Genomic DNA, 14017 nt, shown 5'->3' with positions numbered 1-14017 from the left:
GAAAAGAGACATCGCCACAGAAACTGTAGAGATAGAAAACTCAGGAAAATTATAACTTGTTTGAACAATGTTATGCCCATTTGAAATTTTAGATTAATTAAATATAGTCCTAGAAAAATATACTGATCAAAACTGACCCAAAAATAAATTTTAAAATTCCACATAATTGTATAGCCATGAAATAAATTGTATCATCATAAAAAAAAAATCTTCCCATAGATAAAACATGTTTACCCAGGTGATTTTATAAGTGAGTTTTCTCAAAAACATTTAAGATAGGGATTATGCAAACACTACCATTTATGAGACTAACAAAGCCTTGAATCTGAAGTCAGAGCAAAAATGGAAAATTACCAAGCACACTCACACAAAATGTAAGTGTAAAAGCCTTTTAAAATGTATAAAGAGAATTCTAGCCATAAAGAAATGAGAGAATATATTGTGACCACTTTTGGTTTCTCCTAGGAATATGATGTTAGTTTAGTATCAAGTATATTAATTAATATAATGCATCACATTAGGAGAATTTTTTAAAAGCATGTGATCATCTTAATAGATCACCCTAATAGAAAATCCATTCAGTAAAAGTCGGCATCCATTCATGATAAAACTCTTAGCAAACTAGGAATGAAAGGAATAAAAGATATTCTTCAAAAAAAATAAGCCTACAGTAAGTATCTTATTTCATGGTAAAATGTTGAAAGCTTTTCTTTTAAGATCAGGAAGCAGACAACGATGGCTGCCACCACCATCGCTATTCAACGTGGGACGTCCTTTAGAGACCATTTAACCAGAAAAAGAAACCAAAGGTAAACAAATCAGAAAGGAAGAGGCAGAGCTCTCTTTATTTGTATATGCTGTGATTGCCTCTTTGGAACCCGAAAGAGTCTACAGATAATAAGAGAGTTTAACACATTTGCTAGATTCAAAACCAATACACAGAAATAAAGATGCCATTTACTCTAGAAACAATTTACAAAGTTTCTAGGATAAATTATACATCTAACAAATGTTGTGAAGTTCCTTATGCAGAAAATTAATATGTGATATGAGCTTGGCATATTATAGCATTTCATTAAATGTGTGTACAGGTTTTTCCCTGATTTATACCTGAGGTATTTATGTTTTCATCCTAAAGAAACACTACCCAGTTTGTCAGAATAATTTTTGCCCATGGAGTCTTACTGACCCAGTGCTACTTTAAAGATGAATATTTGCATAATGCATTTGCCAAACACTGTCACACTCATTATCTTTTTCCCAAGAGCCCCCAGAAGTGGGTAACAATATTCTGATTTACACTACAGCCTGGAGGATGTGGTAAGTTTGGGAGTTAGGTTTTGCTCCCAGGTCTGTCCTGTTTCCAAGGCACCTGTACTGCACCTGTTGACCTGGGCTCATTCACTGAGTAACCAAATGGGTCTTTTTTGAGCCTTGTGCCAGAAGCAAGGGGTGAGGCCGTAAAACTAGCCTTTGGGAAGCTCCTGTCTACTGGAGGATCCAGATCATGACACAATGGGATAATGCTGTGCTACATATGATGCTGAGTTCAGGGAGGGGAGCAAGCAGGCTTCTTGGTAGAAGAGGCATTTAATTCCAAACCTGAAGGATGAGTCATCCAGGTGAAGAAATTGGAAATGAGCATGAGGTAGAAAAGAGACAAAAAGGCACCCAGGCCGAGGAGACAGTCCGAGTGCCAAGACATGGGAGAGAAAGATTTGCCTGCCATGAAACAAATAGTCTTGTTGGGCCAGAATGTAAGGTGTGCAGGAGGGGTGACAACAGCCCTTGCAGGGTCCTGCATGCCAGGCTCCTAAGAGAAAGGAGCAGCTGCCCAACGGTAAGCAAGGGTGCAACAAAGCTATCCCTGTACTCTGAAAGACAGAAGACACCCTATGTAAGGTGTGACACAGGTGGAGATGCTGAAGTCAGCAAGTTGGGTTGGGTCAGAGAGACACTGGTAGGTACCTGAGGTCCCACATTCTACCCATTTAGAGCCCTCATGACCGCATAAGCCCACTCCCAGGGTCCATCAGGACTCTGGGCAGCAGCCACATACCCCGGTCTAGCAGCCGAGGGCTTTAGAAAGGGGAGGGGAGGATGTTAGGGAGCTCTTGGGATAGAAGAGCTGCCAGAGCCAGGGTCTGCGTGCCCCAGGACTCTCCCCTATGAACATCTGTCATCTCTACTTGTTTCTGCCTCTTTCTGCACAGTGGCCTCAGTTTCTTCCACTGCACCCAAGGCATGCGCCATGAGCACAAAAAGGTAGCCATGATCTCAACTCCAACTCCATGATCTCAAAAGCAATAGGGAGCTTCCCCTGATAGCTCCAGAAGAAAATTTTAGGGAGGGAGCCAGATGACTTTTGGGGGGCATTCTGTGCAAATGGCTGCTGTATTAGTCCATTCTCACAGTGCTATGAAGAAATACCCAAGACTGGCTAATTTATAAAGAAAAGAGATATAATTAACTCTCAGTTCCACATGACTGGGGAGGCCTCAGGAAACTTAAAATCTGGGCAGAAGGCACCTCTTCACAGGGCAGTAGGAGAGAGAATGAGTGCAAACAGGGGAAATGTCAGACCCTTGTAAAACCATCAGATCTCATGAGACTCACTCAGTATCACGAGAACAGCATGGGGGAAACCACCCCCACGATCCAATTACCCCCCACCTAGTCCAGCCGTTGACACATGGGGATTATGAGGATTCTAATTCAAGGTGAGATTCTGTGTGGGAACCCAGCCAGCCAGACCAAATCAGCTGCATAGCTGCGAGATCTTACCTCTTCTTTAAAAACAAACCATTGCAGGAGTTGGCTGTGTCACCAGAAGCTGTCCAAGAACCTGGCCACCAACAGTGGACTATTAGGTAAAGGACAGATCCCTTCCATTTTGCCACCTGCTCCCTGCAGCAAACAGCCACCTGGGACTTACAACTCAGATGCTCCTCAGCCTCCTGCAGCCTCAGACAAGATCTGGCCTGGTAAAACCTTCAACTCAACAATTCCACGTCTAGGTATCAATGCTGGAGAAAAGCTCCCATGTGCACCCAACGGAGCATGCACAAGGATGTTTGTTGTAGAATAAGACGTTTATATACAGAACAAAATGGAAACAACCTAAATATCCATCAGCAGGTGAATAAAAAATGGGGAAGAAAGGGAGAAAGAGAACAAGAGGGAGAGGGAAAAAGAGGAATACAGAAGGATAGAGAAAGGAAGGAGGGAGGGAGGAAATGAGGGAAGGAGAGAGGGAAGAAAGGGAAGGGAGGGGAGGGAAGGGAAGGGAAGGGAAGGGAAGGGAAGGGAGATATCCAAGTCTTCTAATGGGATACACAGCTTCATTAAAATGAATGAGGTCCCTGTGTATGTACTGACGTAGCGATATGTCTAGGATATTGTTAAGTGACTAAAAAGCTGGATGCACAAATACATATGATACCTTTTATCTGTTGAAAAACACACAGAGCAGGACATATATAGCTAGGCATGCATATAAATGTGCATGCAAATGCGTGTCAGTTTGAGTATAAATGCATAAAAGGTCTGTAAAGACAACAAAACACACCGACAATAGTGGCTACTGGAGGGCAAGTGAAATTTGGAGACAAGTTGTTAGGGAGAGTAGCACGGAGGTATTTTTCTCCTTTTATGACTTGTTTGAAAATAAAACAGTGAGAGTGCCTGCATATAGCACTTGTATAATTAGAAATAATTTTAAATGAATGAGGGAAAATAAAATGGCAGGTAAAGTTGCTTGTAATAGAAAAAAGAAGCCACCTAAATGCTAAATACAAATGCATCTAGAGGGAAACAATTGAAACAAATGATAGTGCCCATTACAACAGAACACTAAGCAGCCACGGAGACATATTCTCAAATTAAAAGTGAGTTACAAAGTAGTGTGTACCAAATATTTCTATTTTGTAAGAGAAAGAAAATTGAGAATATGCAGAGAAAACCGTAAGCCACCGTGAAAAGATTGTGGGCTTTGTGGGCTTTGGAATCATGCAGACCTGGGTTGAAGTTCCAGATGGTTATCAATGGAGTATTGGGAGGCTTACTCCACTGCTCAGAGCCTCAGTTTATCCATCTTTAAAATAGGAATAACAACAATGTCTACCTCATGGGGTTAATGTGACAGTTAATTGAGCTAATGTAGCCAAAAGGCTTATCCTGGAGGACACAAGACAGTAAGATTATTATTAATTATTATCATTTCCAGTGTTTACTCTGGGAGATAGATTTGGGACTAAGGGAAGGAAACGAGGCACTTTTACGTTTTTTGAATATTTCACAGTGAGGTTGTGTTACTGTCTGCTGTGGACTGAATTGTGTCCTCCCAAAACTGACACCAATGTGATGGTATTTGGAGATGAGGCTTTTGGGAGATAATTAGTTTTAGGTGAGGTCAAGAAAGTGGACCTTATGATGGGATTAGTGCCTTTATAAGAAGGGGTACCAAAGAGCTCTCTCTCTCTTTTCCCCTCCCCTCTCCCCCACTTCCGTATGAGGACACAATGAGTAGGTGGCTGTCCGCAAGCCAGAGGGACCTCACCAGAACCTGACCATGTTGACACCCAGATCTTGAACCTCCAATCTCCAGAACTGTGAGACACAAATTTCTGTTGTTTAAGCCACCCAGTTTATGGTTATTTTGCTATGGCAGCCGAAGCCAACTAAGACACTCTCAATTTTTTAAAATGTAATAACTAATAAAGATTAAAAGAGGAAAAATAACCTTGCCCCAGCAGCTGCCTGCGATGTGTTTGCTCTGATGAGCTCTACGCCCTGGCTTTGCCCTGTGGGAGGTTGTTAGACCAGGTGTTCCAGTCATCATGGGCTACATAGCTTATGGGCAAGTGTGCCCAGCCACATCTATTGTCATCTTGAAAAAACCATGTCTGTCCCGTGGCACAACAGTAATTATGGAGAAGAGCTGGGAATTGAGCCAGGCCCTCAGAGCACAGTGAGACAGACAAAGATGGTCCCTCCCCACTGGGAGCTTGGGAACTGGGGGCCAGACAAGAGGTGGGTGACAAGTGTTCTCTTGTCTGCATCTGTGATTTAATATAATGTTGACATTTCCCCAGCCAAGCGGCAGCTGGGACGCCAGCCGCATGAAATTGGATGGATAAAAGCCGGGGCAAAGGGCATTGTGAGCTTGACCCTCTGTCATTTTGCTACCAATTCTGCCAGAGACAATCTGGTACACTAAGCCTCTGAAGTCAGTAACAAGATGGATCAGAGATGATGAAAAAAAAAAAGAGAGACAGAGAATCCCACATAATTGTTCCTTTTTGGAGGATCGTATGGTTCTGCTGCTGTCTCTGGCAGAAGGGTCATGAGTAAGAATCCATCCAACTGTGCAGAGGAGACCCCCAGCTGCTGCAGTGAAATCTGACAGGCTCCAGTTTCATGCACTGAGCACCTACTATGTGCCAGGCCAGAGCACATTCCAGGAATGCCATAGCAAACAAGACAGGTGAGGCTCCTGCCCTCATGGACAGTCATCTTGATAATAATCATAACAGTAAGTAATCATTTTTCATGCCCACTCTGTGCCTGGCACTGTGCTAGGTGCTCTCACTTCTCTTTGGACACTCACAAGCACTCCATGAAGCAGCATTTGTACGACCCCTATTTTACAGAAAGCGAAACTGAGCCTCAAAAAGGATAAGTCGCCCTCCATGATGCACCCTGTGGAAAGGCTGAGGTAGGATAAGTCGCCCTCCATAATGCAACCTGTGGAAAGGCTGAGGTAGGATAAGTCGCCCTCCATAATGCACCCTGTGGAAAGGCTGAGGTAGGACTTGACCATAGGTCTCTCTATGCCAAATCTATCCCCTGACCCACTGCAGGGTGTGGCATCTGAGCATCCTCAGCAGAACACTCTAGAAGTGAGACCTGTGCCAAGATCTCATGGGAGTAAGGAATGGACCCCCAAATGAAATCCCTTCCACACAGCTAGAAGGGCTGGATGAAGCTTTCTAGTTTGAACTCTAATGTTCAAACCTGGTGCAACACCAGCCTCTTCCCACCCCACACCCACAACTTACAGCCACATGCAAGCACATTCCCCTTTCCAATTGCACCCTTTGGATTTTAACTGTTTGTGTATCTGTCTTCCTGATTCGTCTCTAGCTCTTCAAGGGAGCACCCAGCACAGGGCTTTGTGCACAGTAGGGCAGCATGGTGCATGGTGCATGATTCTGCACAGGGACTGGGAGTCACATGGCCTAGGCTTTGTTCTTAATGTGATCTGGGGGTCAGGCGACCTTGCATCTATTGTTCTTGGTTTTCTCAGTTCCTGTAAAATGGTGACAGCACCATCACCTCCTTAAAGGGTCATTATGAGGATCAAATAAGACAACAGGTAGAAAACAAGACAGTACCCAGCACATATGATGGGTGCAACAAATACTGACTTTTAATATAATGGTGGTTATATTTATAACAACTACTTAAATAAAATGTAAAAATAGTCTTCCTCTCGCTTTTCTTCCTCCCTCCCATGGTGGGTGACTTCCTTGGCTGGGAAGGAGACAGATGGGGCTCCTGCTCCCTGGGACTGACTTTCCAGTGGGAAGGACAGTCACCAAGGAACCCAACACATGAATGACACCACCACAGGCATGACAAGGGAAGCACAGAAAGAAATATGATGCTGTGAAGAGGACGAGGCTCTTCTGAGAAAACTCCTGCTCCAGGTGAGAGCAGAGCAAGATGGAACGGAGACAGGAGGTGGGAATGAACTCAGGAGGTGGGGCTCGAACACCAGACCAAATTGAGGACAAGCTAAAACAGGAATGGAGCAGAAGCAGCTTTCCATAAGACACACCCACCAGGGTGCCTCATCAGTTTACCATTGCTACGGTAACACACAGAAGTTACCATCCCTTTCCACGGCAACAACCCAATGATCTGTAAGTTACTACTCTTTTCCTAGAAACTTCTGCATAATCTGCCCCTTAATTTACATGTAATTAAAAGCGGGGATAAATATGAGTGCAGACCTGCCTCTGAGCTGCTACTCTGGGCACACTGCCTAGGGGGTAGCCCTGCTGTGCAAGGAGCAGCACCTCTGCTGCTGCTATGCACTGTCTCTTCAGCGAAAGTTGCTGTCTAACCACTGGTTCACCCTTGAATTCTTTCCTGGTTGAAGCCAAGAACCCTCTCAGTCTAAGTCCTTGCCTGCCCTGCATCATCTGGTGACCACAAAAAGACAAAGACAGCAGAGATGGCAGCAATCAGTAATCAGCAGAGAGGCAGCAACTGGCGAGACATGACAAGAAATGGCAGTCAGTGAGATGCCAAGAGAACAATGAGAGATGGTGAGACAGTGATCAGCAAGACAATGAGCAGAGACAGTGAGAGATGGTAAAGCAACCTGTGATGGAGACTGTGAGAGTTGTAACACTGAGGCTGTAACACCTAAGAGCTGCTCAAACTACAGAGCTGTAACTCTAGCCCAAGGCTCTTTGAAGAGTCATCATCTTTCCCTATCAGGTGGTGCAGCCAAGTAGACAGGCAAGTGACCATAGTGCCTCTGCCTTGTGTGGCAGCCACTGTTCTGGCTGGCAGGTCAGTGGGTTACTCGTCCCTGTGCCAGCCTGCTGTGTGACAGCCGAGCCCACCCAAGCAGAGGGAACCTGGAGAGACTGTCACCCAGGTCCCATGTGGAAGATCAGTCAGTGCCATTTTGGCTCAGTGACCAATCCAAAATGGGTGGGTGAGCCATTAATATCAGGTGAGCTAAGGGATAAAAGCCTTTGGCTAAGTGGTCAGTGAAAAGTCCCCCAGGGTTTGAGTGCCCCAAAACATGCCCTTATCACTCCTTCCCCCATTCTTTCTCCTCTGATGCCTCATTTTATTTTTTCATCAGTCATTTTATTTTCTGTTCTATATGTTTTGTTTGCAGTCTTCTTTTGTTTTTGACTCTCTGCTAACCATATTTGGCAATTGTTTAAGGCAGGACACTTGGTTGTGAGAGATACTCCATTGTGCTGACTCTGGGGTGCCAGAGTCACATTGTTCTGTGACCCCAACTTGGTCTTGGGTTCACTGTTGGGCACCAACTGGGTGCCCTGGAGTTTTGAGCATTTTAGAGAGGGGACCCTCATTGGCTGAAGCTTGGGTACTCTGAGTTTCCAACATTGGTATTTTTGGCCAACCCCAAGATGCTCTGGAGTTTTCAGCATTGACATTCCCTCTAGGATTGTGGGTTATAGTCCCCTCCTCCCAAGGGAATATTGGTTACGCCCTTTTCTGCTCTGAAGTTAGACGTATTATTTTCCTAATAGCCAGTTGCAGGCCCCTTCCTATGTGCTTTCTTACAGCTGCCTTGATTGATCAAACCTCTCTTGATCAAAGTGACCAAAAGTTACCAAGCACCAGGCCTGATGGATGACAAGCTACAGCAATAGATAAGTGGCCACCCAAATATTTTTTTCAGCATCTCTACTACTGGGTAGGTTCTCTGAAAACTCAGGGCCTCTGAGGTCTCCCTTTGGGCAACACTGTTTATACCCTTCCCCTTCTCCCTTCCACTGTCACCATTTGTTCAGCCTCCTCTCTGTGCAACCCTCCCTGTCTCTGCAGAATTTAGGCTCAATATTCTACTGCTCATTTGTAGCTCATAGTCTGCTTTTGTAATGCCATGCTACCTATACTTACACCTTCCCGATAGGAAGTAGGAGTCTAAAAGGGAAAAATAACAAGGGCCAGGTTGCTTTCCCTCTTGCTAGACTTGGAAAGACTTCTGTGTCTGGTAAAAATCTTTGTTAGTTATAGGGACAATGATAAGTATCCCAGAGGACTCACCACTAGGGTGTCTTTTAGACAATTGGAGCAAAATCAAATATGTCTTAAAGAAAAAGAAGCTCATTTTCTATTGCAATACCGTTTCGGTTCAATACAAGTTAGAAAACCAATAGATTTCACCTAAATATGGTTCTATGCTTTATAACGTTGTTTTGCAAATGGACTTATTTTGTAAAGAAGAAGAAAAATGGGAAGAGGTCCCTTATGTACAGGCTTTTATGACCCTTTACCGGCTTATGCTACTTTCAGGCATCAGAAATCCATGCCTAAGGGATCCCCTCCTAGCTTCTCCCCATAGAAGGCCTATGTCCTCCCCAGAGACTCCTCAGTCTCCCAGTTCTGAGGAGTGTCCCGCCAGTTCTCTAATGAAGGATTCCACCTCAAGGTCATCAGGACCCCCCTCCCCCTTATTCAGCTAGCCTCAATCTATACCCTATTTCCCTGCTGCCCAAGAAAGTAAACCCAACAAGTACCACCCAGAGTGGGGCCCCATATCAGTCCCTAAAATCAAACCCATGTCCATTGTGGAAGGTAGCTAATGGAAATAAGGGGACACTTAGAGTACATGTGCCATTTTATATATCTAATTTGGCCTTATATGTTGCAGGAAGTCAGGGACCCCAAACGGAGGGACCAGCTGAAGCCACGGGAGAAGAACATAAATTGTGAAGAGGTCAGGAACATTTATTAGTTCCCCAAATTAATACTTTTATAATTTATGATGCCTGTCTTTACTGCACTCTCTGAACATTAATTGTGAAGATTTCATGGATATTTATCAGTTCTCCAATCAATACTCTTATAATTTCCTATGCCTGTCTTCACTTTAATCTCTTAATCCTGTAATCTTTGTAAGCTGAGGATGTATGTCACTTCAGGACCCTGTGATGATTGTGTTAACTATACAAATTGTAAAACATGTGTGTTTGAACAATGTGAAATCTGATTGTAAAACATGGGTGTTTGAGCAATATGAAATCAGGGCACCCTGAAAAAGAACAGAATAACAGCAATTTTCAGGGACCAAGGAAAGACAACCATAAGGTCTGACTGCCTGCAGGGTCAGGCAGAATAGAGCCATATTTTTCTTCTCACAGAGAGCCTATAGACAGATGTGTGAGTAGGAGAAATATTGCTGAATTCTTTTCCCAGCAAGGAATATTAATCATTGATAACCCTGGGGAAGGAATGCATTCCTTCCCCATAGATGGCCTATAGATGACTGCTCTGGGACTGTCTGTCTTATGGGGTTGAGATAAGGGATGAAATACACCCTGGTCTCCTGCAGTGCCCTCAGGCTTACTGGGTTTGGGAATTCCAGCCTGGTGAATTCTAGTCAGACCGGTTGTCTGCCCTCAAACCCTGTTTCCTGTTAAGATGTTTATCAAGACAATGCATGCTCAGTGGGACATGGAAGCGTATCAGTAACTCTAATATTGCCCTCTGCCTTGTGATCTTTTAACTCTAATATTGCCACATGCCCTCTGAAGCATGTGATCCCTGTGACCTACTCCCTATTCGTACACCCCTCCCCTTTTGGAATTCCTAATAAAAACTTGCTGGTTTTGCAGCTCAGGTGGGCATCACAGAAACTGCTGATATGTGACGTCACCCCCAGAGGCCCAGCTGTAAACTTTCTCCCTTTGTACTCTTTATTTCTCAGACTGGCCAACACTTAGGGAAAATAGAAAAGAACCTACATTGAAATATTGGGGGCTGGTTCCCCCAATACTTATACAAGAGAAGATCTGGCCAGTTTTCAGAAGATACAGATTCATAGAGGAGTTTATTAATTTGGCCGTGTTCTTTGATTTAACTTGTCATGAGTTGCAAATATTGTTGTCCACTTGCTGTGCAGTGGGAAAAATACAGAGGAAAAGGTGTGGTCAAGCCAGTCAGTTATGACAAGGATAGAGCAATAACTCAGGAAAGACATGAAAATATCGCTCTGTTTCAGGGTCATCTAGTTGAGGCATTCAGGAAATATACTTAATGCAGACCTAGACTTCCCAGAAGGGTAAGCTCTCCTGGGTACACGTTTTATAACTCAATCTGCCTCTAACATTACAAAAAGCAGCAATGGGGCCTCAAGCCCCTATGAGCCAACACTTAAATGTGGCCTTTAAAGTTTACAACAAGAGTTGCAGGGCAAAAGTGGTGGAATAAAATAAATGCCAAAAAGTGCAATTATTAGCAAATGCTTTAAGCCTCCTGCCTCCTCAGGGTTACTCATCCTGAGAAAGTGCCATGAAATCAGGATCTGGAATGCACAGACAACAGCCCTCCATTCACCAGCCCCTGGGGCCAGAATCAGTGTGCCTACTATAAGTAAAAGGACCATTGAGAACTAGAATATCTAACTGTACCTGGTGAGAAAGAGAGAGAAAAAAAATAATCTCCCTCTCAGTTACAGAGCTAAACTTCTTCCACTGGTGCCAAAGAGCCATGTTACCCAAGTAAGTTTACTGGGAGTTCAGCTCCTTGACATGACAGATAGATTCCGACAGTGGCAGATAAGGAGCTATCCAAACATTTTTCTTCAGTGTCTCCACTGCTGGTTGAACTCTCTGATGGCTCGAGGACTCTGAGGTCTCCCCTTGAGCAATGCAGTTTTACCCCTCCCTATCCCTTCCTTATTGGATGCCATGGGATCTTCTTTCCTGCCTCTTCTTGCCTTCCATACCTACTGGGCAAACAAAATTTATCCAGTAGATGGGTCCTGGTTTTGTAAATAACGTGAATCCAGTTGTCTTATATATAAGGTCATTTTAGTTAATGTGTTGTTTAGATGTAGATACAGGTATTATAATGTGTGTTGTATCTAGCATGCTATCAAGTTGACTTGTAAATAAAAGGGCACTCATGAATTAAACAAGACTAGCCTAAGCTTATTAGTTTGAAGAGAATGTTGTGTCTTCTAAAATTTAACTTTAAGATTTTTACTTAGATAAGTCACTGATGTTATTAGGCTTTAAAATGGTTAAATAGCTTTAAATGCTGACTAGTTTTGCATGGTATCTTGGTTATTGGAGATGGTCTAGCTAAAACCTGTTAAAAGTGAAAAGTTAAAATACATGTGAATGAAATCAATGCTAAAATATTGAGCTTTTTGTATAGTAAAAAATCTTAAAATTTTATTATAAACTGGTTCTCATCTATAGAATGCCAATGTCTGGTGAGGAGTTCAGGATTTCTTGCTTCCTAGGTTTATATAACATATGCCAAAGAAATGTATCAGGAAAAGCATAATTTTTGTCTAATTCAGTAGTTATTAAAAGTGAGGTTCAAAATATGAGGGAATCAGTCAGCAGAATAAAAGAGATATAAAGAATGTTATGGATAGAAACAACTTTTTTTCTGCAAGGAAGGATACAAAGAAAGAGCAATTTTGTATGAGGAGGGATCTTATATAGTAAGTTCTTATCTTAGATTAAAATGACTGGTTATTTATAAAAGAAGGAGTATAGGACATGTCAGAAAGTTCAAGCATGTTGTAGGTGGTCTGTGTTAAGTAGCGATAAAGTTCATAAAGGGGAATTTATGAAAGGAATTTCATGTGTGACTATAATTAAAGGAATTATTTATAATAGACTTTCTAAATAATAGTCTATATTTTAAAATCAAATTTTCTTAAAATATTAATTTGCTAAGTTACCAGAAATTTTGTTTTTTATTCCTTGTGATCTGTTTCTTTTGAATGCTTCTCAGATTCTTGTAACTCTCTCTTTTAGCTTTTTTTGTCAGCTCCTGTGGTTGCAGCTTGATCCTAAAGTGTTTTATCTTAGAGTTCTGTGGGAGCATTGTTTTTCCCCAGTATAGCTTAATTCTATGATTTGTTTTTTCTTTACATGTAACCTTAATTTTGGCTTTTAGTTTTTGACTCTTACGTTGCTTAAACAGGTTTTGGGGCCTGGTGGGTGCCTGCCCAGCTTCATTCCCTTTGGCCAGCAGGGGAGGTATCCATTCAGTTTACTAGGGGGCTATGGATTTTGACATTGGTTTACATTGCCCCTTTCTGTCAGAGTGTGCCATAGGCAGTGTCAATAGCCAAGCTTTTAATTTATCTTGTGCCAGTGCTGAGATGCTGTGCTGCCTGCCCTGGGTCCACTATGTCACTTGGTAGGAACCCCACAGCCAGGGGATTTGGAATCCAGGACTTATAGTCAGCTGGATGTTCTGGGCCAGATGAGAGTGTAGGTGGCTGGGCACTCTTCGGCCCTTGAATCTCTTTTAAGCAGTGTGGGAACCAAGGCCTCAGTGAGAGGCCTCCCTTCCCCACACGCTTCGGCCACCACTACTCCCACAGCACCCCCAAGACTCCTTATCACTTCCAAGGTCCAGGCTCTGCCCATAGGGCCAAGGTCTTGGTGTGTCCTCAGTCATGTTTTCTGAAAGAATGAAAATGAATGAATGAGTGAGTGAGAGTGACGAAACCTCAGAGGCCACCCCACCGTGGGAGAGCCAGGGCCAAGGAGTGGACAGACCTGGTTTGTTCCTGGCCCCAAGGTTTCAGCCTGGTCTGCAGCCTCCCTGAGCCCCCATATCCTCACCTGCAGCATGCAGGGGGCCAGGGCGTGGCTGGCAGTGTGGGAAGAGCCCAGCATACGGGGACCACCCAGTCAGTGCCAGCTGCAGTGAGAGATGTGGCCCAGTTCTTTTTCTTTTTAAAATGACAGATCTAACTTCAGCATCCTTTTTCTCTCTGACTATCCCAAAATCTCTTGTTCCTAGAATCCCCTCTCCACACTCCACCACTGCTGGGGAGAAGGGGGTGCATTGGGGAGGCTCAGCCTCTGCACAGCCACTGGAGGCCAGTCCTTGGCTGGTCATTACATAGGCCTGGTTACTAGGAGCAGTTGAAGCCCAGATCTCCCCGCTTTCTGCCTCCACATCTGTCAGCATCTGCCCTAGGAGTGTCACTGCAGAGATGGGAAGTGAAGGTGGGTGAGGGGCTGAGTAGGGGCTTTGATCCATGAAGCTCTAGATGACAATGGAAATGAGGCACAGAAGCCATGGCTCTGGGAGAGGGAGAAGGAAGGGAAGAAGAGAGGCCATGAGCAAGGGTGGTGGGGCCATGAGGAAGGTGGAGGAAGGGAATGATGGTTTTGTAGATGCAGAGAACTTAGCCCTTTATAAAGTGTTTTGATATTTCTAACAGCTCATCAGCTTGATAGACTTCTTTTTAAATTGTTAT

Source organism: Rhinopithecus bieti, unplaced genomic scaffold (genome assembly GCF_001698545.2).
Source record: "Rhinopithecus bieti isolate Rb0 unplaced genomic scaffold, ASM169854v2 scaffold_7649, whole genome shotgun sequence".
NCBI lineage: Eukaryota > Metazoa > Chordata > Mammalia > Primates > Cercopithecidae > Rhinopithecus > Rhinopithecus bieti.
This window is presented reverse-complemented; position numbering follows the sequence as displayed.